Source organism: Macrotis lagotis, chromosome 1 (genome assembly GCF_037893015.1).
Source record: "Macrotis lagotis isolate mMagLag1 chromosome 1, bilby.v1.9.chrom.fasta, whole genome shotgun sequence".
NCBI lineage: Eukaryota > Metazoa > Chordata > Mammalia > Peramelemorphia > Peramelidae > Macrotis > Macrotis lagotis.
This window is the reverse complement of record NC_133658.1, coordinates 484,049,849-484,074,612: the sequence shown is the minus strand read 5'-3', so window position 1 is coordinate 484,074,612 and position 24,764 is coordinate 484,049,849. Positions and strand designations below refer to the sequence as shown.

The 24,764-nt window shown below is 36.3% G+C and overlaps 1 pseudogene; it reads right to left on the bottom strand.

The window, feature by feature from the left end:
- Positions 1–8,169: 8,169 nt before the first annotated feature.
- LOC141504798 (bifunctional phosphoribosylaminoimidazole carboxylase/phosphoribosylaminoimidazole succinocarboxamide synthetase pseudogene) lies at positions 8,170–9,443 on the bottom strand (annotated as a pseudogene).
- Positions 9,444–24,764: the final 15,321 nt, after the last annotated feature.

The window sequence follows — 24,764 nt, the reverse complement described above, 5'->3', positions numbered from 1 at the left end:
ATTTATTTTCTAGGGACCATAGCACACAGTTTGTTCAAATGGCAGGTATTTAATGATAAAACATTGTTAGAACCATAGTAGAAAAATTGCTTCCCTCATATAATTGGTGGAACATTTTTCTGCAAATACATAATTAGTGGGAAAAGTAGGTGCTCAAAAGGTTTATGCATAAGGAACATGTATAGTCAGGGCAATGTTGCCCTATTACAACACTATTGGGAGCAATTTTGCCCTATTGTAAGGCACTTGGATCTTTTGGTAATGCAATTGTATGTTCTTATGAGATTTGCTTCCTACTTGATGTATTGTTGCTCTATTGATCCTCCCTGGTCTCTTGGTGACTTATGGTGGGAATTGAAGGTCCTGCTTTAAAGATCATGTTGTAGCTGCTGACAATGGCATTACTCTGAAGGTCTTAGTCTCTGTTAGGAATTGTTCCACTTATTTTAGATAGCTTTATATTGGTTTCTGGACACATCATCTCTATTATCTATTGCTCCCTGCCATTATGCTTCATCTCTTCTGAATTATGTGGAGATCATCTGAGTTCTAGTCTGCTAGAGTATAGTGGTTAGGACCTTTCCTATAAATGCAGGATGACATAACCTTTATTCATAACCACATCTCCTTGCTTAAAAAAGACAAACAGTGAATCTTGACTAAAATCATCTCTTTTCTTTTTGACTTCTTTGTCAGCATGGAGTCTTTTGTTCCAAGCAAATATTTAACTTAGGGTCAAAGATTTCCAAGTTCTTCTTTGATTTAGCATGCAAATAACTTTGAAGTAGAACAAAAGGCAAATTGAATAGGTAAGGATCTCCATTTAAAATAAAGTCACCTCATATGTCTATATGCCAGGAGCTTATTTTTCCTGACTGCAGGTTCTGGGATTCAGATAGACCAAAGAAATGCTGGAAAACTGAGGTGAGGAAATTCAACCATGCTTGAGGGGAGGGACTATAATGTATAGATCTGCCAGTGCACCAGTCCAAAAATCAATTTGCCAAATCTGGAAATCAATCCATACTGTCTACCCACAGGGCAAAGCATTTTGGGGACATAGAACAAAGCTGGCATCATGCCAATTTTCAAGGTTATATAATAAATCTTAAGACATATAAACATAGGGAATTCACATTTGGACCCATATATGGAATTCATATCTGGTCAAATATGGCTTGCTTTACAATATCTATTGATTGTGTTTATTATGTTAGCCATATAACTCCTTTTATTAAAAGTTCATATATCATGGTTTAGACTATGTGTAATTCAGTAGAACAGAGTGAACATAATCCCTTTTTAATGATTAAGGATCTTGAGCAGTCTAAATATGAATTCTCATTTTATTATGATGTAGAATTAAGAGATAGAGATGTAAGAAATTCGGCTGAATGCACTGTGATTTCAGGGTATGTATTGCAAAGGAATCTTTTTTTTTAAAGTAAATGACTATTATAAATTTATTGGGATTTATCTCTTTCTCTAGAAAGTATATTAAAGAGAAAATAAAAATCCAGTTTGTTGATAATTATCAGCACTTCATCTTCCAAATAGATAACTGAATTCGCTGCATTCTTCTTACCTTTTGACCTTTATTCCCCTCCCTGTATTGTCCCACTAGGGATTTTCTCCTGATCTTGGACATTTCCTGAAGGTCCATAGTCCTGGAGTCAGATTGGGAACAAAGAAAAGATTATTTCTCCAGAAAGTTATAAATGCCTGAATCAGGGGCTGAAAATAAAGTATGACATTATAATACCCATTATGGAGAATGTCTACTTTGGAGAACAAGGGAGGGGTTGTGTTGTGCTGACACACTGACAGAAAGAACATAGCTTTACATAAATTACACTTATTAAAATAAAATAGACATGCTATTTTGAGCTCCAAGTTGAATTGGTATGGGGGAACCAAAAGCAGATGGTAAAATGCTGCCTGATGGACTATGTGGTCCTTTCTCTGAGAGCACAAGTTGGAACCTGGACTACAACTAGGCTTATTGATTCTTGTTGATTGGCATACACCTCAATGACTCAAGTCTGAATTTCATTACAAAATATGTTGTTGTAAATAAAGAGAATTAGGATTAGACTTCTATTTCTTATAGGTTAGATCAACTTCATTAACTTATCTAGGGAGTTATTAGAATATAGAGAAATAAACTTAAAAAAATTAAGAATAATACCTGAAAAGCAAAATTTCCTTTGGCAATCTTTCTTCCCTGGTTAGTGCTACCCCAATGGTATGGCATATCTGGAATACTGGTTCTAAGTAGATAATATTCTCAATATGATATTTCCTCATTTTCACTTCCAGGCATGGATCCCTGGGGGGGAAAATTGGGGAATGAGCTCAATTGATTCAATTACATAGTTATTCTTAGGTTGAATCTGTTCACATTTATAATCATTGCTTGCTTCTTAAATTCTGCATTCTATGTGTGGGTTCTGAAGCAGTGTTGGTTGTGACACTGAACTAACATAAATACCCATTGGCACCCCTATTTACCACAATAATTATAAAAGGAAGCCCTTACCTTTAGGTACATATAATTTAAAAAAATAACAAACAATTCATAGGATTATTAAATTATGACTGAAATGGGTCCTTGGATATCCCTTCTGAAGTAAAAGTTCATTACCTGGGCTCCACCAGATCCCAGGGGATCTGTGGATAAATTTCAGTGGTTCTAATGACCTTGATTGGGGAAAAATTATATCTTTATTTTTCAGTAATATCAAGCTAAAACCTAGCATTCCCTTTGAGTACAAATGAAGGTGGCAAGATATTATTGAGAAAAGATGTCTATGAGATTCACCATATTGCAAAGAAGTCTATGATATACAAAAGGATAAGAATCCCTCCTCTAACCCAATTTTCTCATGTGAATATAAGACACTCAGTCCAAAGACATATTTGCAATTGTGAGAGGCAAGATTTAAATCCAGGCCCTCTGATTTTAATCCCTTGCTTCTTCTAATGAGTCACACTGATTTCTTCTCCATCTTGGCTATTTATTTTCTAAGATACTTTCATCAACTTCCATTCAAACTGTTTTTCTTCTTGGTTTTCTTGATTGAGATTACAAGAGGCAACTTGTCACAGTAGGAAGGGCACTAGGTTTGGAGATAAGGGAGCATTTTCAAATCCTTCCTCTGGTATTTATTCTGTTTCTAATTTTTAGAAAACACTTAATCTCCCTGGGCCTCATTTTTCTCTTCGTAAAATGAATGAGTTAATCTTTGAGATCCTTTCCAGCTCTAGATATATGTTGAGATCCTTTCCAGTCCTAGTCCTAGATCTATGTATGATTTTAAAATATCGACTAAAATTTTTAGCTAGCTTTCATCTATTAATACAAAATTTGAATGATTTAATTTAGTCTACTTAACCCCCACCCCAGGATTAGCTGTATCCTCTGATCATTATATTTCTTATACCATATTATAATCTTTCACTTGTCATTTATGCAAAAAATAATTAAGAATTCTACTATGGTTGTTTATTATGGCATAGTGATAGACCTGGACCCATGAAGATGACATAAGTGGGGTCTAAGTTCTCTCATATTCTACCAAATATTTCATTTACGAGTCCAGCATGGAAACAGTCTTGCTAATTTCTAGGAAATTTATTACCAAAAGTTTGGCTAACAAGCCTCAATTGTCTAATTCAACAAGAATTTATTAAGGATCTAATATGCTAACTGTGCTGAACATAGGGGACACAAAGAGAAAATGAAAGATATTCCTTGTTCTCTTAAAGATCATATATTTTATTGGGGTTGGTGGTGTTTGTTTATTAAACACGTTATATGGGTATGATAATTTGAAGAGGCAGAGAGGACTAAAAAGTTGTGGAATCAGAAAAGGATTCTTATGTTAAAGGGATCATGTCCTGAGCATAGAATTGATCTAGAGATTCTAAAAGGTGAGAAAGGGAGATCATTGCTTTCATAGGGAACACAGGCACAAAGGCAGCAAATGGAATACCAAACTTAGGGAACAACAAATATTTGTATAAAATGGATAGATGTGAAACTTGGAAGTTGTGTAATGAAAGTCTTTGTCAGAACAAATATTCAAACCAACTACTAAGATTTAAAGAGAGAAATCTACATCAATAGGAGTATATTTTATTGATGCAGCCAATTTCTTTGAAGTATTAACTATCAAGGCACAAAATCCAGAGGTTTAATTTTTAATAGTTAATGTTTATAGGAAATAACATGGAATATAAATTCTTATGAATCAAAGATTATTTTATAAAGGGGAATGTATTCTGGTCTGCAAAATTTTGACTTTAATTTACACATTTCTTTCTACAATCTCAAAGTACTATGAAAACTTTAAATAAATAATTCTCATAGTATCCTAATAAAGAATCAATTAGACTGCAATTTTCCAAGTTTCTAAATGAGGACTTAATTTGAAGGTTTAAGAGATTTGTAGGTAATCAAATAAAACAATAGTAGAACTAGTAATTACATCTAAGGTTTGGCATTTCTTGTCTGAATTGTATCCAAGAAGAATGAATTCTAGTAAGGAGTTGGTGGAGTAGCATTTTATATCTAGATGTTGCATTCATGTAAAGAAATCTCAAGGTAGAAGTATGATAAAGGACATTTAGGCTAGGATCAAGGAACAGAAAAACAGAAACAAACTTGTGTAGTGAGTATGCTAAAGACCACTGAGACAGAAGGAGGAAATTGATGGTGAGTTTGTTATAGAATTACTTGTTACAGAAATATTATATAGTAATGAAGGATTGTGTCCTGGAGAGTTGATTTTTCCCTTTGCATTTCTAAATTATTCCATTTTTAACTTTAAATTAATTATTCAAAAGGAAGAAAAAAGGAATAAATGTGATAGCTCTTCTGGAAAAGATTCTAACCAATAAGGGGAAACTGAATACCAAATGATATCAAAGGATGGGGGTTGGGGGTGGGGAGTGAGATCTTTATCTTTTAGTTTGTGAAGGAGAGGAGCAAAATTAGCATAGTGTGGATTGGAGAGACTTGATATCCAAATGTTTAAAGAAAGAAGAGAATGTCCATATAATATTCTCTAGTTACTCATCTAGAGATGAGCAATTCTTCAGAGAAAAATTCTGAAGTCACATAAGCATTCTATAATGATGAGGAAAAAATTGAATATACAAAGGAAGAACATGAAATATTGCCCAATGTTGGACTTGGAATTGATCTTGTTTCAAATTTTGCAGTCAGCATTCATTTACTATGTGACCATAGGCATACCATTTCCCTTTCTGTACCTCAACATACTTAAATTAACTTTCTTAAATTAAAATTTTAAATTAAATATCATTATCTCCAGCTAAGTGGGAATAATAATATATGTGGTACATTCCTCAAAGGGTCCTGGCAAAGCCCAAATGGGCTAATGCATTTAAAGCACTTTGCAAATGTTAAAGTACTAGACCAGTTATTCTTGTTAAAATTCAGCAAGATCTAAAACTCAGAATGTTATGTTGGGAACAAATAGGAAATTAAAAATAGAACAATATTGCTACTTAGGCTGTAAGGGGCAATGATAATAAAAATGAAAAGAAATCAGAATTAATCTTTGTTTTTGGTTTTTATTTTTGTTGTTGTTCCACCAAGGAGTGCAATCTTCAGATTGCTCATGAGATTAAAAATGGGAAAGGAAACTGAAGATAAATGAGAAAATAGTTAAGAGAATGTCTAGTTACCTTTAATAATTTCAAACTCAAAGGATCAGACACCCCAGGATTCCCAAGAAAGAATGGGAATTGAGGGGAGCTATAGCTCAGAGAGTATCTAAGTGAAAAGTACTCCCTGAGTTCTAGAAGGAGAAGATGTTACGAAAAAGATTAAGTGTGATCAATTGCAAATTACTTAGCTAATTAGGAGACTTTTAAGTAGAATGATCTACTCAAAACAAGAACAAAAGATAGAAAACAAAAAATCATAGGATGATAGCCCTAGACTTGGAAGAAACTTTAGAACCATCTTAGTCCACTTATTTCATTTTTTAGATGAGGGAGCTGAGACCTAGGAAAGTTAAGTGATTAGATTGTATGATTAGGAAACACAAGTAGAGTCAGGTGTTTTCACCCAAGAACCTTTGTACTTTCATTCAATTCAGTCAAACTTAATTCAATTTGGTATGAAGAATGTGATGATAATGATGATTTATCCTTTATTCTAGAAAAAGACCATATCATCAGGGAGATAAGCAAATGAACTGGATTTGAGTGAAGGGCTGCTGTGTTGTCACCAGCCTCAGTTTCTCCTCCAGAGTCATCTGGGTCCAGTAGTCAGATATGAATCAGAATGACTGGAAATGACACTTTATGCAAAGCAATCAGGATTAAGTGCCTTGCCCAATATCACACAGCTAGTAAGTGTCAAGTGTCTGAGTCTGGATTTGAACTTCCATCCTCCTGACTCTAGGACCAGTGCTCCATCTACTACTGTACCATCTACCTGCCCTATGAATAATATAGATTGTCATGGCAGTACATGCTTGTAGTCTCTGCTAGGTGGTGCAGTGAATAAAGTACTAGCCCTGGAGTCAGGAAGACTGGAGTTCAGCAATCCCAGACACTTGACACTTATTAGTTCAGTGACTTTGGGCAAGTCACTTAACCCTAATTGCCTCATAGACAGTCATCCTGATTCATGTCTGGTCACTGAACCCAGATGACTCTAGAGGAGAAAATGAGACTGTGTCTTACTACAGCACCCTGTCACTCAAATCCAGTTCATGCGCATGTTATGGCAGCATCTCTGATATCATGGTCTTTTTTTTTTTGAGAACAGAAGACAAACATATCATTACCTCTGTTTTTGGGGAGGTAGAGTCTTGTGGTTTGCTTGTTTGGAATTTCTAAATTGTAAGAGGGCTAAAGTCAATCTAGTGTCTTCACTAAATCTAACACAAGTCCATTAAGCCCCAGGGAACAGAGAGACACTAGGTTGCTAAAGGAAGGACAGTGCATCTCAGGTAATGAGGGCAAGTTAAAACTCTCACAATCATTAGTGTTAGGATTAGCCCATGAGCAGCTAGCCAAAACAGGGAACCACATTTAAAAAGAAAAAGAAAAAGAAAGAATTAAAGGAAAAAAAGAAAAGCCAAAACAGAACTCTATAAACAATAACTACAAAAATTGCAGTTAATAATGTTTATTATCAGGACATTAACAAATGGAAATTCATTGAAAAGAGTGTGACTAGGAAGATGACAGATTTGAAAATCATATCTTGTAAGTAATGACTAATAGGACTAGAATGCTTGATCTAGAAAAGGAAAATTTTTAGAGAAAAAAGAACATTCTCCAAATTTTTGAAATACTATTATTTTACTTTGTGCTATTTTATTGGGGATGGAACCAAACCTGTAATTTCATTGGTTTAAGAAATTTTTAGTAAGGAAACTCCTTCTGACATTTTGTATCAAAAACAGCCTTAGAACATTGAGATATCAATTGGCTTGCTTGGAGTCACATAGCTAGAATCTATTGGAAGTGGCATTTGATCCCTGACTTCCTAACTCTAAGACTGACCTTCTTTTCAGTATGGACTAAAAAAATTCATGGAGAGAAGTATTTGTTCAATATATAAAAGAAATTTCTAGCTATCCAGAACCAGAATAAGCAACTTTTTAGGTAGTATTCAATCAGTGCTGAACCTACCAGGAACATTATGGAAATGATCTTTGCATGCAATTAGAGTTTGGACTAAAAGTTCTCTAAGATGCTACAGATGATAAAATTGTAGTTCTAGGTCTCTACCTAGTAGTAATTTCATATGAAGTAATTAGTACATTTTGATATTAGCTAGATAATTAGTACATTTTGATATTAGTTAGATACTAAATATACTAAAATAGTAATATACTAAATAATAAATAATAAAATAAATACTAAAATGCTAAATACTAAAAATATTAGCACATCTTATATTAGATAATTATTTATTAGTACCAGAATCTCCTATATTGGAATAAAAAAACATACATTCAATAAAATGAACTGATGGGTTTGAATTATATCTGCCTGAATCCTGAATAATTTTTTCTCTAAGTAAGAAATTTTATTAGTATTTTTCTATGATTTGTTTAGAATCATTTTTTCTCTTGCATGATCAGTTTTTGAAGCAACATTACCATATGTTTTTCCCTTTTAAGAATGCATAGCAGTCTTCTTATAAACTGATTCTCTGATTTTCTTATCAGCTTGCGTCAAGGAAATCCATGAGTTTAATATGTTTCCTTGAAGTTTAGCCCAGACCAAATGGTTATTCAGCCTGAACATCTGAGCAGCAAATTGAGCTGCTCCCTCAGGTGAAAGTATACCACTAGGCATTTGAAGTGAGGACAACACATCCTGAGCTCCCCAGTCAGATCTAAGAGGAGGACAGTTGACTCCTGGATAACGCAGTGTTCCCAGACAATACTGGTCCCAAACCATTGATTCTGCCAGCTACTGCCACAAATGCAGTAGGAATACCATCTCCTTCTTACTCTGCTTTAATCCTTAGAGTTTCATCTGGTCCTTTATGGGCATATGTTACTTGAAGTTCACAGGGAATTCCATAGTTTCCACAAGCCTTAATTTTTTCACAATGACCAAGGTCAGAAGTTGAACCCATCAATACCACAACTCTGCATGGATTTTGTACTTTGTGAAGTAAGTCCACTCTTTCTTCAATCCATTTAAAATTTTTCTTCACCATCTGGAGGCCTTCAGGAGTCACTTCCTTAAGGTCCCTGGTATGACTGTCTTTCTGTTGGGTTCTATCACCAGATGGCCAGAGCCTACAAGAATCATTATCAATAACATCAGCAAGAGCAATTTCCTTTGTAGTTACATCAACACAAATTCAGTCTTCGTGTCCATCAGTGTGCAGTTCTGAGGTAACCAGGATATTTCCAGTATTTCAAAAATAGCCTGTGTGGAATGACTCATGATATCCACTTCAGTCTGACCAATGTTAAGTCCAGCAAGACATCATTTGGCAGCAATAACCTGTTCTTCAGACCACTATGGATCCTTATTGGCATCTTCCTTGAAAAATAACTCCACTTTAGATGGGTAAAACTTATATCCTTCTTTGACACCAGGATTTCTTTGGAGAAAAGAATCAGTTGCAATTCTTCTACAAACCCATTCATTTGGAATCATTTCACATTGAGGTGCAATGAAAGCTGACTTACCACATTTTTGGTGAAAGCAGTTTTGATACCTGCTTCCTGTAACAACTCGAAAACACAGCTGATAATTTTGTTTGAGATTGCAGCCTTCTCCTCTAGGTGATTTTTCCTAGCTGCATTGCCAGCTGTAATCTGGTCTTTAGATTGCAAGAGTAATTTTCCAGGACTAGCCAACAATTCATAGACTTCTTTTGTTTTGCCTTCGTAGACTTTCTTACCAATCTTCACTTCAGCAGTGTCCATTTCTCTGGATGCCACAGCTGCTGAGGAGAGGGCTGTGGGAAAGTGGGGAAGAGATGGGAGTCAAGTTTAGAAATGAGTGGATATATTTTAATGACATGTTTTTTGTTTGTATACCAAGGACTTATCTTAGGTACTTTGGATAATGATTCTATTGAAGGACAGCTGGAGATACTATTTTACTTCTGTTAATAAAAGAGTGACCCTGCCATTGAAATACATGAGCAGCTTTCTCATAAAGATAGAGAAACTAGACTTAAAGAAAAGTAGCTTGTGTAGAACCATAAGTAGAGAAGAGAAATTCCTACATAGTCCTTTTCCAATATCTCAATATGTCTTGGAGTCTTGAATTCTCTATCAGTGAACCTTTATTCATGGCAATTCTACCAAGTTGAAAGAGTTTTTCATGCCACATCTACTGTTCAAAACTTAACTTTAAAAAAAACATAAAAGACTATGGAATAGATAAAAATAAAATAAACATTGTGACTTTCTTTCATTACTACTGAGATGATGCTTGAATATTTAAAAAAGACTTCCTTATCACCTTGCTTCAAGGAAATCCATGAGTTAAATATGCTCTTATTATACGTAATATTCTCTTTGTTCTGCTCATTTTATTTCATTATTTAATACAAGACTTTCCATGTTTTTTCTAAAATCATTGAGCACATCATTTCTTGTAGTACAGTAGTATTCCATCACAATCATATACTACAACATTTTTAACTATTCCTCAAGTGATGGACATCCCTACAATTTCTAGTTCTTAAACCATTTACGGATATTATTTTTAATTTTTACTCTTAATATATGTCATTGTCCAGTCTCCAGTGGGAGGAAATTAACCATATAATCTCTATAAATTTATACCCTCTTCTTTTATGTAGGCATGAAGAAAAGGAAGTTGAATATAAAGATGGCTTACAAAACATATTCTTGGAAAGTAAAATAAAGGAATTGGTGAAATTTATTTCATTATATATACATAGGCAAAATAAATAATGTTATCATGGGAGTAATTCCTCATCTAACATATGATGCTTATGATGTTGTAGGCAAAGACTATCATGAAGATAGAGGTGGATAACATACAATTATATTCCAGAAGATCAAGAAGCAGAGAAATGTTAATAAGAACTTGGACAACATGCTTCAAATTGTCAACAGCATTTGATACTTATTAATTTAGACTTTAAGGTAACTGCAGAAAGGAATGGATAAAAGAGATGTTACAAAATATGATCTAGGATAAATACATGATAGAAGCCAAAGACTTGTAGATAATTCAGAAAACTCATGCCTGTATATCCTGAATATCTTCTTCAACAAGAGAGATGGAAGGAGAGAAGGATATTAAGCATTTGTTAGCATTACCAAAAAAGATAGGAAAGTAAAAAGAAATTGATAGAATACAAATAGATAGAAAATTATGTATTAACATTGTGGCAGTTATTTCTGATTTAACAATCTCTGCATAGTCCAATAATTTACTGTTTAGAGTAAAATTTAAAAGTCAGCAACACATTAAAGGAAATCATTACAGGGAGACAGAGTCAAAATATGGAAAAGTAGAAAGAACAGCCTAACTCCACCCTCCCTCATACAATTCCTCCCAATAGATTCAGAAAACACATCAAATCATACTCTGATTGAGAATTTCAAGGAAAAAAATCAGTGAGTCATTTTACATACCAAATTAGCTTAGGTAGTTAGAAAGATCTAGGGAAGTGAAGGGTGGGAAGTGGAGGACAATTTATATGAAGGATTTCAGAGCAGTAAGAAGACATTTCTGAGAGCAAGAAGTACTTGCAAATCAGAACAAAGAGATCTAAAGTTGTGCAAGAAAGAGGAACAGTTGCCAAATGGCAGCATTTTCTTTGTTACCCAGAATCAAGCACTAGGTCCAGGGCTAACTGAAGTGGGTACCTGTAGCTGGTATTGTAAGATGAGAAATGGTCTTAGGATCTAGATTGAAGGAAGCAGAAATTGAGTGATTTGGACCCAAAAGTGGGTTAAAAATCTTAATTCTGGAGTTTGGGTCCATCAGTAACTGTCAGAAAAATGACCAGGTTAGAAATCCCAGAGAAAGGGGAACCTGAAATTGTGTTACCATGTACCAGCAAAGCTGATAGTGGCTGCATCTAGCAATAACAGTCTACTGAAAAAATCAAAGCAACAAGCCCACACACTGTTGGTCAATTTCAAATCCAGGTCAAGAAATCACATAGCTCAGACAACGAGGGAAGAAATCAGATTGTGCCTTGGATCGGGTCTATTCTGAATCCCTGAAATCTTCAGGACCTTAGTCTGAATTGTCTTTAAGATCTTGGAATAAAGTAACATTCACAAGCCCAAAAGGAAGCAGCAGGAAAAGCCCAGATATTCTGTCCAGAAGTATGCAGACCTAAGAAACTTAAGAATGGAAGAATGAGACAACAAAAAAAGTATCCATCAAAAAATTATTAGGGTGACAGGGAAACTACACCCCTCCAAGACACAAACACAGAAGGAGAAATTATCTCCAAAACATCTCTAAGCAAAGCTTAACAAAAACAACAAATTGAATACAAGTTCAACTAGAATCCCTGGAAGATATGAAGCAAGAAAGGGAAGAGCAGGTGACACTTGAACCTCATTCTCAATTGAACTGGTCAAAAGAAGGCAGAATACACACAATATTGGATATAGAAATGCATTTAATTCAATGGGGAAATAGGAGGGTTGGGGAAAAGGGAGAAGGGAGAATAAGAATGAGAATGCATTAGAGGAGGACTATATAAATTGCAACAAATTCCAATGATGTTAAAAAAAATATTGCTAGTGTTTCTTGTAGTGGAAAAATATTTGAAACTGAGGCAATGACCACATTTTTATGGAAAGTCTGAAAAAGTTATGATGTATAACTTCTACAGCACTTCACTATAAATTATGAAGGGAATAGTTTCAGAAAAACTTGGGAAGACTTGCATGAATTGATGCAGAATGAAGAGAGTAAAATCAGAAGAACAATTTATAAAGTAATAACAGTATCTTAAAATCAAATTACATTGAAAGACAACTCAGATTAATGCTTCTGAGCAACCATCATATCAGAGGAGTCATGATGAGACTAGACACACACTTCCTATGAAGAGGTCAAGGATTCAAAGCAGAGTGAGACTTATACATGTAAAAATGCATATAATATAATACACATATATGTATATTTAGTTATTTTTCATTTATATTCAATCATTTATCTATTTGGGGTTTTCTTGGCAAAGTTAGTGGAATGGTTAGCCATTTCTTTCTCCAGTTTATATTACAGATGAGGAACTCAGGCAAACAGGGTCATACAGCTAGTAAGTGTTTGAGTCTGAATTTGAACTTGGGTCCTCCTGACTCCAGGAATTCTATTCAGGCATCACATAGCTGCCATACATATATGTATAAATACACATATGTGTATGTGTGTATGCACATATTATATATATATACATATATATGTGTGTTTGTATGGACATAAGACATGAGAAACATAGGAATTTACTATATATGTTTATAACAGGAATTTATTTTTTTCTTTTTTATTTGATGCAGGAGAGAGATGAGAGAGAGAGAGAGCAAGTAGATTTTTGCTAACTGAAAACAATTACTTTTTAAAAAAAGAAGAAAGCTTAAACAATAGAAAAGGACACTGCAAGGTTACCCTAGCTACTTTCCCACATATCCTCAACTTTATCATTTAAAACAAGTTATTGAAGCAAAAGAGACTCTGAAATATAAAAATATGGATTCTTTGACAGTATTTTAGCCAACATGAAGTAGACAATTCAAATAGAACAGAAACTAGCTACTGCTTCAACTATCAGATGCATGATCTGCTTGTTAAACAGAGATGTATGACAATCATGGGTGACACTAGATTTGAATACAAGTTCATTTGTAAAACATTACAGAGCAGAGTTTTAGAAGATATGAGAAATGTGGGTTCACAAAAGAGCAAAAAGTAGTTAAGGGGAAAATGAGTACAAAGTTTTTATAAGAGACACAGCTAAAGCACATTATCATGAGCATGATTACAGAAGAAAAAAGGGGAGATTACAATAAAAAAGACAAGAATGAACAGATGAATTCTTGGTGTTGTTTGTTCTCATAAATGATAGCATAAAAATATACCAAAGCTCTATTATTTCAGTATCTCAAATTAAATGAAATGGCAATAATATTTGTGAAGATGAAGTTAAGATGAATGGTTGTACCTGAACAAATAAGTTCATACAGAAATAATCCTTTCTGTGTGAAGCATAATTTTAAAAGCAATTAGCTTAATTTCAAGTTATCTTGAAAAGGGAAAGATTACAAATGCAGGATGAAGAAAAAGTTCACAATTATTGCTTTCAAAATAAGAGGTAACAGAAATTACTGTTTGATATTTGTGTGATCTAACCTGTATGATTTTTTATGGTAATATGTGTGTGTGTGTGTGTGTGTGTGTGTGTGCAGTAATTCATATGTAGTTTTAAAAAGTAGTCATACATCTTTAGAGTATCATAGTTTGATTTGGAACAGATGATACAAGTTGTAGAGTATCTTTTATCCTTGGTGTCATGAGCTTTGGACCCAGGATCAAGAAAAGGTAAGTTCAATGTACAGTTCAGATACTTACCAGCTGTGGGAGTCATTAATTTCTTTTACCCTCTCTTGCCTCACCTATAAAAATTGGGATGGTAAAAAAACTAAGTTGCAGGTCTGTTTTGAGGATTAAATGAAATAAACACATACAGCAGCTATAGTTGTTGATTTTGAAAAAAAATTAGTATTTGATTCTTTATAACAAATATTGCCTTAAAAGTTCTCATCCAACAAGGTATCTTTTATAGGTGTTAAAAACAAGATACTATGACATATGAGAATATGGGCATAAATTTTTGAATGATCTTCTTGGTGATATTAATGATTCATAAATAACAAGCAAGACAAAATTCAGAAATCTTTGGGGGGCAGAGTCAAGATAGTGGTGGGAAGGCATTAATTCCCAGAAACTCATTTCCCCCAATACTCCAAAATCCCTCAAATTATGACTTGTCAAAATCTAGAGGGGCAGAACCCATAGAAAGATTGAGTGATAAAATTTCCCAGTCCAAGATAATCTAGAAGATCTTCAGGACAGGTTTTTTGTTTCATAAGGATTAGGGGTTGGAAAAAGCTACAGTGCAGCCACAGCACAACACAGCTGGGGTGAGCATCTGGATCTGTGGCAGAGGGGACAGTTCAATCATCAGGGACAGTAGGAAAGCATGGTGAGAGAACTCTGCTGCACCAGAGTGAGTGCAGAGCAGAGATCCAGCATCAGAGCAACCCTGAGGTGAGAATCTGCAGCAAGAGTAGGCAGAGCCACCCAGCACATCCAGAGCTCTCATCTCATTAGATGGTAATGGGGTCAGGGGACACTGCAGAAGTTTCTCTATGGGGTGGTGTAGTGGATAAAGCATTGGCCCTGGAGTCAGGAGTAGCTGGGTTCAAATCTGGTCTCAGACACTTAATAATTACCTAGCTGTGGGGCCTTGGGCAAGCCACTTAACTACATTTGCCCTGTTTGCCCACACTCAGATTCAGGTTGCAGTTCGGGCCCCCAATCACCATTAGGGACCATCTGATCAGGGGCCATCGTCACAGCTCCAGGGCAAAGGGGAGAGCCTGAACACAGGCAAGAGAGCAGTCAGAGTCTCTCATAAGACCTTGGAGGAATTAAGATACCTGTACCTGTGAGTTGTTCCCCTAAATCTCCCAAAGCCTTGGAAGTATAGTAAATCAGTAGTAGGCCAAGGAAATGAGCAAACAACAGAAAAAGAACAATCTGACCATAGAAAATTACTTTGGTCCCACGGAGGCCAAGGAAATGAGCAAACAACAGAAAAAGAACAATCTGACCATAGAAAATTACTTTGGTCCCACGGAGGACTAAAATAAATACTCAAATGATGAAAAACCAGAGCTTCTGTATCCAAAACCTACTAGAAAAATAGAAAATGGGACTTCTGGCCAAGATGGCAGAGAGAAGACAGGCACTGTGTTAATTTCTCTTCTTTTCCCTCAGAAATAACATGAGAGAAACCTCTTAATAGAAATCTGATCGACAAAACCAAGAAAGAGAAGCTAGGAGAAGAACACCTAACAATAATATCTGTCTCAGGAGGCCATGGGTGAACCAGGAGATGAGAGCAGAGAGTCAGCACAGGGACAACATCAGGGGGGATGGCAAAGGACTATCCTCAGCCACGGACTTTGGTGATTGGCAGGTGCAAGATCCAACTTTTATCCCAGAATCTTTGTCCTGGAGGGAGGGGAGGAGAATCTATGGGAGGGTGAGTTCAAGCACAGAGAGTTTTAGCCCACACCTGGAGAGCAACCAGCTGGTCCAGGGGCCTGAGCTCCATACTTTCAGCACAGCCCTATGCCCAGAGCAACCGATAAACAACCCCCCCCCCCCCACACACACACACACGCTCCCTCAGGCTCAGGTGTGGGCAACAGAGTTTACTCAATGGAAAAAGGGGCTAACTCCTTCCCCGAGGGCTCAGCACATTGTTCAAGGTCAACTCAGACACTACTGCTGAGGGCCTTAAACCCTCCAGAAAAAGCAACCAGCACTCCCTACTGGCTGGTCCTTGGAATTACTAAGCCAAGAGAATCTCTTTAGAATTCTCTTTAGAATCTTCAAAAGCAAACCTCTGAGTGCCAGCCCCCCCAACACAAAATCCTAGAAAGATGAAGAAAAGCCAGTAAAAAGGGGGTCATGAAGAAATACCTAAAAGCGACAGATTCTAACCCAGAGAGATCTAGCATTTCTGAGGAGAATATGAATTGGCCTCCAGACCAAAAAGACTTCCTTGAAGAAATTAGGAAGGAGTTTAAAAATCAATTGGATAAATTGGGAAAAGAAACTCAAGAGAAAATTAACACTTAACAAGAGAAAATTGACATCTTGCAACAAGAAAACAAGTCCTTGGAAAATACAATTGGACAAATACAAAATGAGACTAACTCTCAGATCTTCAAAAGGGCAAATGAGAAAAGAAAATGACTCTCTCAAAACTATACTTGGGCAAATGCAAAACTCCTTCAAAAATAGAATTGACCAATTGGAAAAGGACTAGCAAAAGGTAAATGAAGAAAATTCTTCTTCTCTAAAAATAAGAATGGAATTGGTGGAAACTAATGACTTCATGAGACAACAAAATTGTGTTAAACAAAACCAAAAGACAAAAAAAATGGGAAAAAACATGTAAAATACCTCATCAGCAAAACCACGGACCTCCAGAACAGATCAAGAAGGGACAACCTGAGAATTATCAGCCTTCCTGAAAACATCGAAGAGAAAAAAAGCCTGGATTTATATTACAGGATTTAGTGATGGAAAATTGCCCTGACAACATGGAACCAGAGGGAAAAATAGTTTTTGAAAGAATATATCAATCTCCTCAGGAAAGAGATTCTAAAATGAAAACACCATGGAATGTTGTGTCCAAATTCCAGAACTATCAAAAAAAGAAAAAAATCCTGCAAGCATCCAGAAAGAAAAAAAATTAAATACCAAGGAGTAACAGCAAGGATTATGCAGTATCTGGCTGCATCAACATTAAGGAATCAAAGGACCTGGAATGAGATATTCTGAAGAGCAATGGAGCTTGGAGTGCAACCAAGATTCCACTGTCTGGCAAAGCTGAGCCTTCTCTTCAGTGGAAAATATAGACATTTAATGAAACGGGAGACTTCCAATATTTCCTGCTGGAAAAACCCAAGCTAAATACAAAATTTGGACATCAAATGGGAGGCTCAAGAGACACATGAAAAGGTTAAAAAAAGGGTAAAGAAAAAAACATCTATCCAATAAGATGAAAGTGGTTATATACCCACTTGGGAGAAAGATTCTCATAGCTCTTGAAAATTGTAACTCTATTAGAAAAAAATATACTTAGCCAGAAGTGATGGACACTCATAACTTTTCTGTGACATAGACAGAATGATTTAAAAAGAATACTTCTTTATTTTTTTTCTTTTTTAAAAATTTTATTTATTTAAAGTAATGGGGTTAAGCTTGCTCAAGGTCATACAGCTAGGTAATTGTTAAGTGTCTGAGGCCAAATTTGAACTCAGATCCTCCTAACCACAGGACTGGTACTCTAACTACTGTGCCATCTAGCTGCCCCTTGCAATTATTTTTAAAACCATTTGCTCATTTCCTTTGATATCTACTAGGGCATATCTCTAAGACTCATTTGAGGATTTTTATTATGTTAGATTTTTATCAGAAATATTTAATATTTTTTCCTATTCTAATGATGTTTCTCCTCAATTCTATGTTTGTTAATTTTTTTTGTCTCTCCATCTTGGAGTTACTTTAATTTCTTTGTAAACAATTATCTGTGTATATGTTGTATTCCATCAGGAGGAGAATGTAAGCTCCCTGAGGGTAGAAATGATTTCATTTTTGCCTTCTCAGTGTCTAGGCCAAGAAAGTCCTCTTTGATGTTTGGTGAAATGAAGAACATATTTAGGGATTTCTCCCAGTTTCACTGACCCTTCACCTGACCTCTTGGAATATGAGCCTGGTTCTCCTACACTACTAATGTTTCTGGTCATCAAGCTTCAGAGAAGAGTCTTCTATGCATCATTAGAGATACTGCTGTCATTAATTAGGATTTCATTTGGAGCCAGAGTGTGATAAAACTATTTCTTCAAGTGCCTTGGTAACCACTGCCCCCTTTCCTAGAATACTCTCCCTGCCTCTGCCCCAACCTTTAGCCCAGTTCCATCATTCAAAGCCTACCCCCCCACCCCTCCACTAAACCTCCTTTGAGTCCCCAGTGACCTCCCGTTCTCCTGGACTCCTACTTACTCTGAGTCTCAACAGCACAAAAGAAGTTTAGCCAAGATGGCACTCTCTCTTAACTGGTAACTGTGGTTAAGAACACCATTCAGGCTCATTGATTGAGAGTGGGAGGGGCCTTCAAATTCATGCCACTAAGGCCCAGAGAGTCAAGTGACTTGCTCAAGACTACCCAGGTTACAAAGAGGTTGGGTCAGCCCTGGTACCCAGGCCTTTTCCCTTTGTGACTGCACTCAAGGCAACAAGTCAAACAGATGCTTTGGGACCACACAAGAATCAATATGATACCAAGGAACTTCCTACTGTCTGTTCCTTAATTACTGACTAATAGTAACTTTCTGCTTAATATTCATTGATATGCCAATGAACACTGGTAACTTAACGCCTCTGTAACCCTTGACAGTGCAGAAAACGTCCTAATACATACATTGTTTCACCCAATCGCCACCTACATTTCCATCTATTGCAAAGATGTACAATTTAACAAGCCATAAACATGTACAAACTAGCTCGGATCTGCAACTCCAAAGTTTCTGAGATGACAGGCAACCCCGAGAGAGGCCTGACAATTTGGCCGAGGGAGGTCAGCACTTCTCTGGCCTCCTTCTTCATCTGTGATGCCAAGTCCAGTTCCTCTTGGTCCTAGAAAGTCAAGACATTGAAAATCTGGCCAGCATCCAGATAAGGACGCCCAGGACAGTGAGAGGCTTGGCAGTTGGGACATTTTGAGAATCAACTGAAGGAACTATAGAGCTTCATTCAAGAGAAGACTGGCTGAGAGGGGCACTGAGGAATGGAGAGGATAGCATAATCCCTGCTCTCAAGTAAATACTCATGGAATCCAAGTGTCATCACCTCTCCAGGAATAGGTATTTACTAGGATCTATAGGACCCCCATGGGCAGAACAAGGACCAAGCAAAGGGAAGGTGTTGGGAGAGGAATGGAAACTTAGAAAATTAAAACCTTCCTGCCTATCCGAAGTGCAGTGGGTCCTTTTACTTAAGGTCTTTCAAAAAGGCTAGACGACAACCTCCTGGGCATGTTTAAGAGGAGATTCTTGTTGGATCTATTATCTTCTCATAAATATTTGCTGAACAGAGGAAGCCACTTGCCAAAGAGAGGAAGCATGGTAGAGTGGAGACTCCAAAGGAATTAGAAAGGTAGCTCCCTTTTCAAGACTAGAAATTACAGAACAGCTGTGGAGTCCTTTCCAGGAGTGCCCTACAGTGATGAAGTCATGGGTCAGCAGCCAGACCAGAACAATCTAAGACTGCACAGCATGACCTTATCCAAGATAAGAAGCCTTGCTAGGAGCTGGGCCAAGCAGCAGGTTTCCTCTTGTCTCACACCCATCTAGGCTTGAGAGGTCTTTGAAAGTTCTTGGCCTTGGGACAGCTGGGTAGTGCAGTGGATAGAGCACTGGCCCTGGAGTCAGAAGGACCAGAGTTCAAATGTGGCCTCAGACACTTATTAATTATCTAGCTGTGTGACCTTAGGCAAGTCACTGTCTTGCAAAAAAAAAGTTCTTGGTCTCTATTGCTTATATGTGAACACATAAAAAAGTGGGAACCCCTTGCTATTTGTGCTGTAGGAGGGATCCAAGCAGCATGAGACACCCAAACAAAAGTGTGGGAGTCATATGCTGAGGAGAGGGCTGTGGTAGATCTGGGACATGATTCGGACTTGTGGGACAGAAGGGGGAAGCTGGAGTGGGGGGGGGGTTGAGTCCCATCCTAGGGAGATGAGTACCTAGAACTTCCATGGAGGAGATACCAGATCCATGGAGATGCCTGGGATGAGGAGGCAGAGATCAATGAGAGGCCTGGATTTGTTGGGCTCCTCTGGATCTCACTGGCTTATGCTGGAACCTTGAGGGGTTCACCTGCAGCCAACATTCTAAGACTCTCTGACATAGCATCTTGTACCAGGACAGCAATGGGAAGTAGTTCTGTCAAGTTCAGGGCCAGAAAAGACTTTTTGCTCTTGCCTGGCTCTTAAGCAATTCTGAGTGGGAGGGGGATGGGTATGGCCACAGTTGATTTCTCAGGGCCTGCTCCTGAAAGAGTGCAATCATGTAGCTCCTGACCCTGAAGTGAGTGGAGCTTTCTCATGCTGCCCCCTCTCAGGGTCTCTACCTAAGTAGGATATGGCCATCCTCACCATCTGGCACTTCCATGTTCTTTTAGAAAGTGATTCCCCAGTGTAGAATCACAGATCAGGGCTCTGGGGGTAGGGGCTTCTTTCTGAGTACAGGTTCCTCACTTCTAGGGACACTTCCCAGCATTCTGAAACACAAGTATTCTGGAGAACTACACCTGAGGGGGGTTACCTGAACCTTGGAGTCGTGGGTCATTTCCAAACCTTGTCTTGCCTCAAGTCCCTCACAGGACTGTCCCTTCCTCCTCTCAGTAAATGATCCTGCTTCACACTTTATAGAGAAACTTGAGACCACTGCCTGAGCTCCATCTTTCCCCCTCCTCTTCCTCTTCTTTGTCTCCCTCTTCTATCACAGCCCCATGCCCTCCTCTCTTTTATAGTGTTCAAGTCTCTGATACCTAATAACTTCCATTCTCTCTTCTCTTCATTCCCTCTCTTATCTACTGGTTCTTCCCCTGCTCCCCACAGATATGTCCACATTTTCTCCCATCCTTGGAAAACTGTCTTGGGAATCTACCACCTATACAAACTAGCACCTTGTGACTCTACTTCCTTTTCTCTTAAACACCACAACCTCTCCCTTTCTTCTAAGCCCTCATGACCTGCTCTTGAATCTCACCATCCATCTCCATCTGAAGTTACCAGTTTTCTCACCATGCCTAAGTCCACCAGCCAAGAATACTTCTTTAAAAATGAGAACAGTAAGTGGATGGGAGGTGGGAGGAGACTGAATGGGGTAAATCTCATTATATCAAGAGGTAGAAAAGACCTATTGTAATAGAGGGAGAGAGGGGAGTAGGTGAAAGCCACCTGAATCTTCATCTCATCAGATTTGACTTAAGTTTAACTTAGACACACTCAGCTAAATTAAGAAACTTACCTTAGCTTTCAAAAATCAAAAGGGGGAAAGGGGGAGGTGATAGGGAGGGGAAGAAAAAGGAGAACTTACAGAAGGAAGGGAAGAAGAAGAAAAGGGAAATGAGAAAGAAAGGGGAGGGGTTTAGTTGGACAAACACACTTCAGGTGGTGGTATTCAGAAACAAAGCACTGGGGAATATGTATAAAGGGAAAAAAGAGGGAAAAATCCAAGCAGAGGGAAGATGGCATGGAGGGCAATAAAAAGTGAGTAATTATAACTTTGAATGTGAATGGGATGAACTCTCCCTTAAAACATAAGTGAATAGCAGAGTGGATTAAAAACCAGAATACTACAATATGCAGCTTACAAGAAACTCATTTGAAGCAGAGAGATACATATAGAGTAAAGGTAAAAGAGTGGAGCAAAATATATTTTGCTTCAGCTGAAGTAAAAAAAGGAGTGGTAGCAAACCTTATCTCAGACAAAGCAGCTGAAAAATAGATAGTGTTAAAAAGTTAAAAGAGATAAGGAAGGAAACTATATTCTCCTAAAAGGTACCATAGATGATAAAGTTATTTCAATACTAAATATGTATGCACTCAATAGTATAGCATCCAAATTCATAGAGTAAAAGTTGAAAGACCTACAGGAAGACATAGACAGCAAAACTCTAGTAGTGGGAGACCTCAATGTCCCACTCTCAGGTTTAGATAAATCTAACTGTAAAATAAACAAGAAGGAAGTTAAAGAGGTAAATAGATTGTTAGAAAACCTAGATATGATAAACTTATGGAGGAAATTAAATGGGGATAGAAAGGAATATACTTTCTTTTCTGCAGTACGTGGCACTTATGCAAAAATTGACCATGTACTAGGGAATAAACACCTAATGATCCATTGCAGAAAGGTAGAAATAGTGAATACATCGTTCTCAGATTATAATGCAATAAAAGTCATATGCAATATTGGGCCAGGAAGATATAGACCCAGAACTAATTGGAAACTAAATAACCTCATTTTAAAGAATGAGTGTATCAAGTAACAAATTACAGAAAGAATTAATTATTCCATCCTACATGATGACAATAATGAAACAACATTCCAAAACCTATGGGATACATTCAAGTCAGTTGTTGGGGATATAGTATATCTTTAAATGCTTACATGAATAGATTAGAGAAAGAAAAAATCAATGAAGTAAATATGCAACTAAAAAATTGGAGAATGAACAAATTACAACCCCCCAATTAAATACCAAATTAGAAATTCTAAAAATTAAAGGAGAAATTAATAAAATCGAAAGCAAAAAAAAACTATTGAATTAATAAATAAAACCAAAAGTTGGTATTATGAAAAAAACCAATAAAATTGATAAACCTCTGGTCAATTTGATTTAAAAAAAGAAAGAAGAAAACCAAATTGCTAGTATTATAAATGAAAAAGGTGAACTCACCACCAATGAGGAGGAAATTAAAGTAATAATTCAAAATTATTTTGCCCAACTCTATGCCAATAAATTTGATAATCTAAGTGAAATGGATGAATATTTACAAAAATATAAGTTGCCCAAGTTAAATGAAGAAGAGATTAAATACCTAAACAACCCTATCTCAGAAAAAGAAATTCAACAAGTCATTATTGAACTCCCTAAAAAAAAATCTCCAGGGCCTGATGGATTCACAAGTGAATTCTACCAAACATTTGAGGAACAATTGGTTCCAATCCTATATAAACTCTTTGGAAAAATAGGGAAAGATGGAACTCTGCTTAACTCTTTCTATGAAACCAATATGGTACTGTTACCTAAACCAGGAAGTGTTAAAACAGAGAAAGAAAATTATAGACCTATTTCCCTGATGAATATAGATGCAAAAATCCTAAATAAAATCTTAGCAAAATGACTACAACAAGTCATCACTAGGATAATACATTATGATCAAGTAGGATTTATTCCAGGAATGCAGGGTTGGTTCAATATTAGGAAAACTGCTAGTATACTCAATTACATCAACAACAAACCTATCAGAAATCACATGATCATATCAATAGATGCTGAAAAACCTTTTGACAAAATACAGCATCCATTCCTATGAAAAACACTAGAGAGTGTAGGAATAAATGGACTGTTCCTTAAAATAATTAGCAGTATCTATCTGAAACCATCAACAAGCATTATATTCAATGGGGAGAGGACAGAAGCATTCCCAATAAGATCAGGGGTGAAACAAGGGTGCCCATTATCACCACTACTATTCAATATTGTATTAGAAATTAAAAGCAAAAGCAGGAAAACTATTGAACTAATAAATAAAACCAAGAGCTGGTTGTATGAAAAAAAATCCAATAAAATTGATAAACCTCTGGTTAATTTGATTAAAAAAAAAGAAAGAAGAAAACCAAATTGCTAGTATCATTAATGAAAAAGGTGAACTCACCACCAGTGAGGAGGAATTTAAAGTAATAGTTCAGAATTATTTTGCCCAAGTCTATGCCAATAAATTTGACAATCTAAGTGAAATGGATCAATATGCACAAAAATATGTGTCCCAGATTAAATGAAGAGCAAATTAAATACATAAATAATCTTAACTCAGAAAAAGAAATTCAACAAGTCATTATTGAACTCCCTAAGAAAAAATCTCCAGGGTCATATGGATTCAAGAGAATTCTATCAAACATTTAAGGAACAATTGGTTCCAATTCTATATAAACTCTTTGGAAAAATAGGGGAAGACAGAACTTTTCTTAACTCTTTCTATGACACTCATATGGTGCTGATAGCTAAATCAGGAAGAGTTAAAACAGAGAAAGAAAATTATAGATCTATCTCCCTGATGAATATAGATGCAAAAATCATAAATAAAATCTTAGTAAAATGATTACAATAATTTATCTCTAAAATAATGTATCATGATCAAGTAGGATTTATCCCAGGTATGCAGGGTTAGTTCAGTATTAGGAAAACTGTTAGTATAATAAATTATATCAATGACAAGCCTATCAGAAATCATATGATCATATCAATAGATGCTGGAAAAACTTTTGACAAAATACAGCACCCATTCCTACTACAAACACTAGAGAGTATAGGAATCAATGAATTGTTCCTCAGAATAATAAGCAGCATTTATTCTGAACCCATCAACAATCATTATATGTAGTGGGGATAGGCTAGAAACATTCCCTATAAGATCAGGGTTGAAACAAGAATGCCCATTATCACCACTACTATTCAATATTGTATTATAAATACTAGCTTCAACAATAAGAGAAGAAAAAGAAATTGAAGGAATCAGAATTGGGCAGGAAGAGAAAAAACTCTTACTCTTTGCAGATGATATAATGGTATATCTAGAGAATTTTTAAAAAGTTTCTAAAACACTATTAGAGATAATTATCAACTTTAGCAAAGTCGCAGGATATAAAATAAAC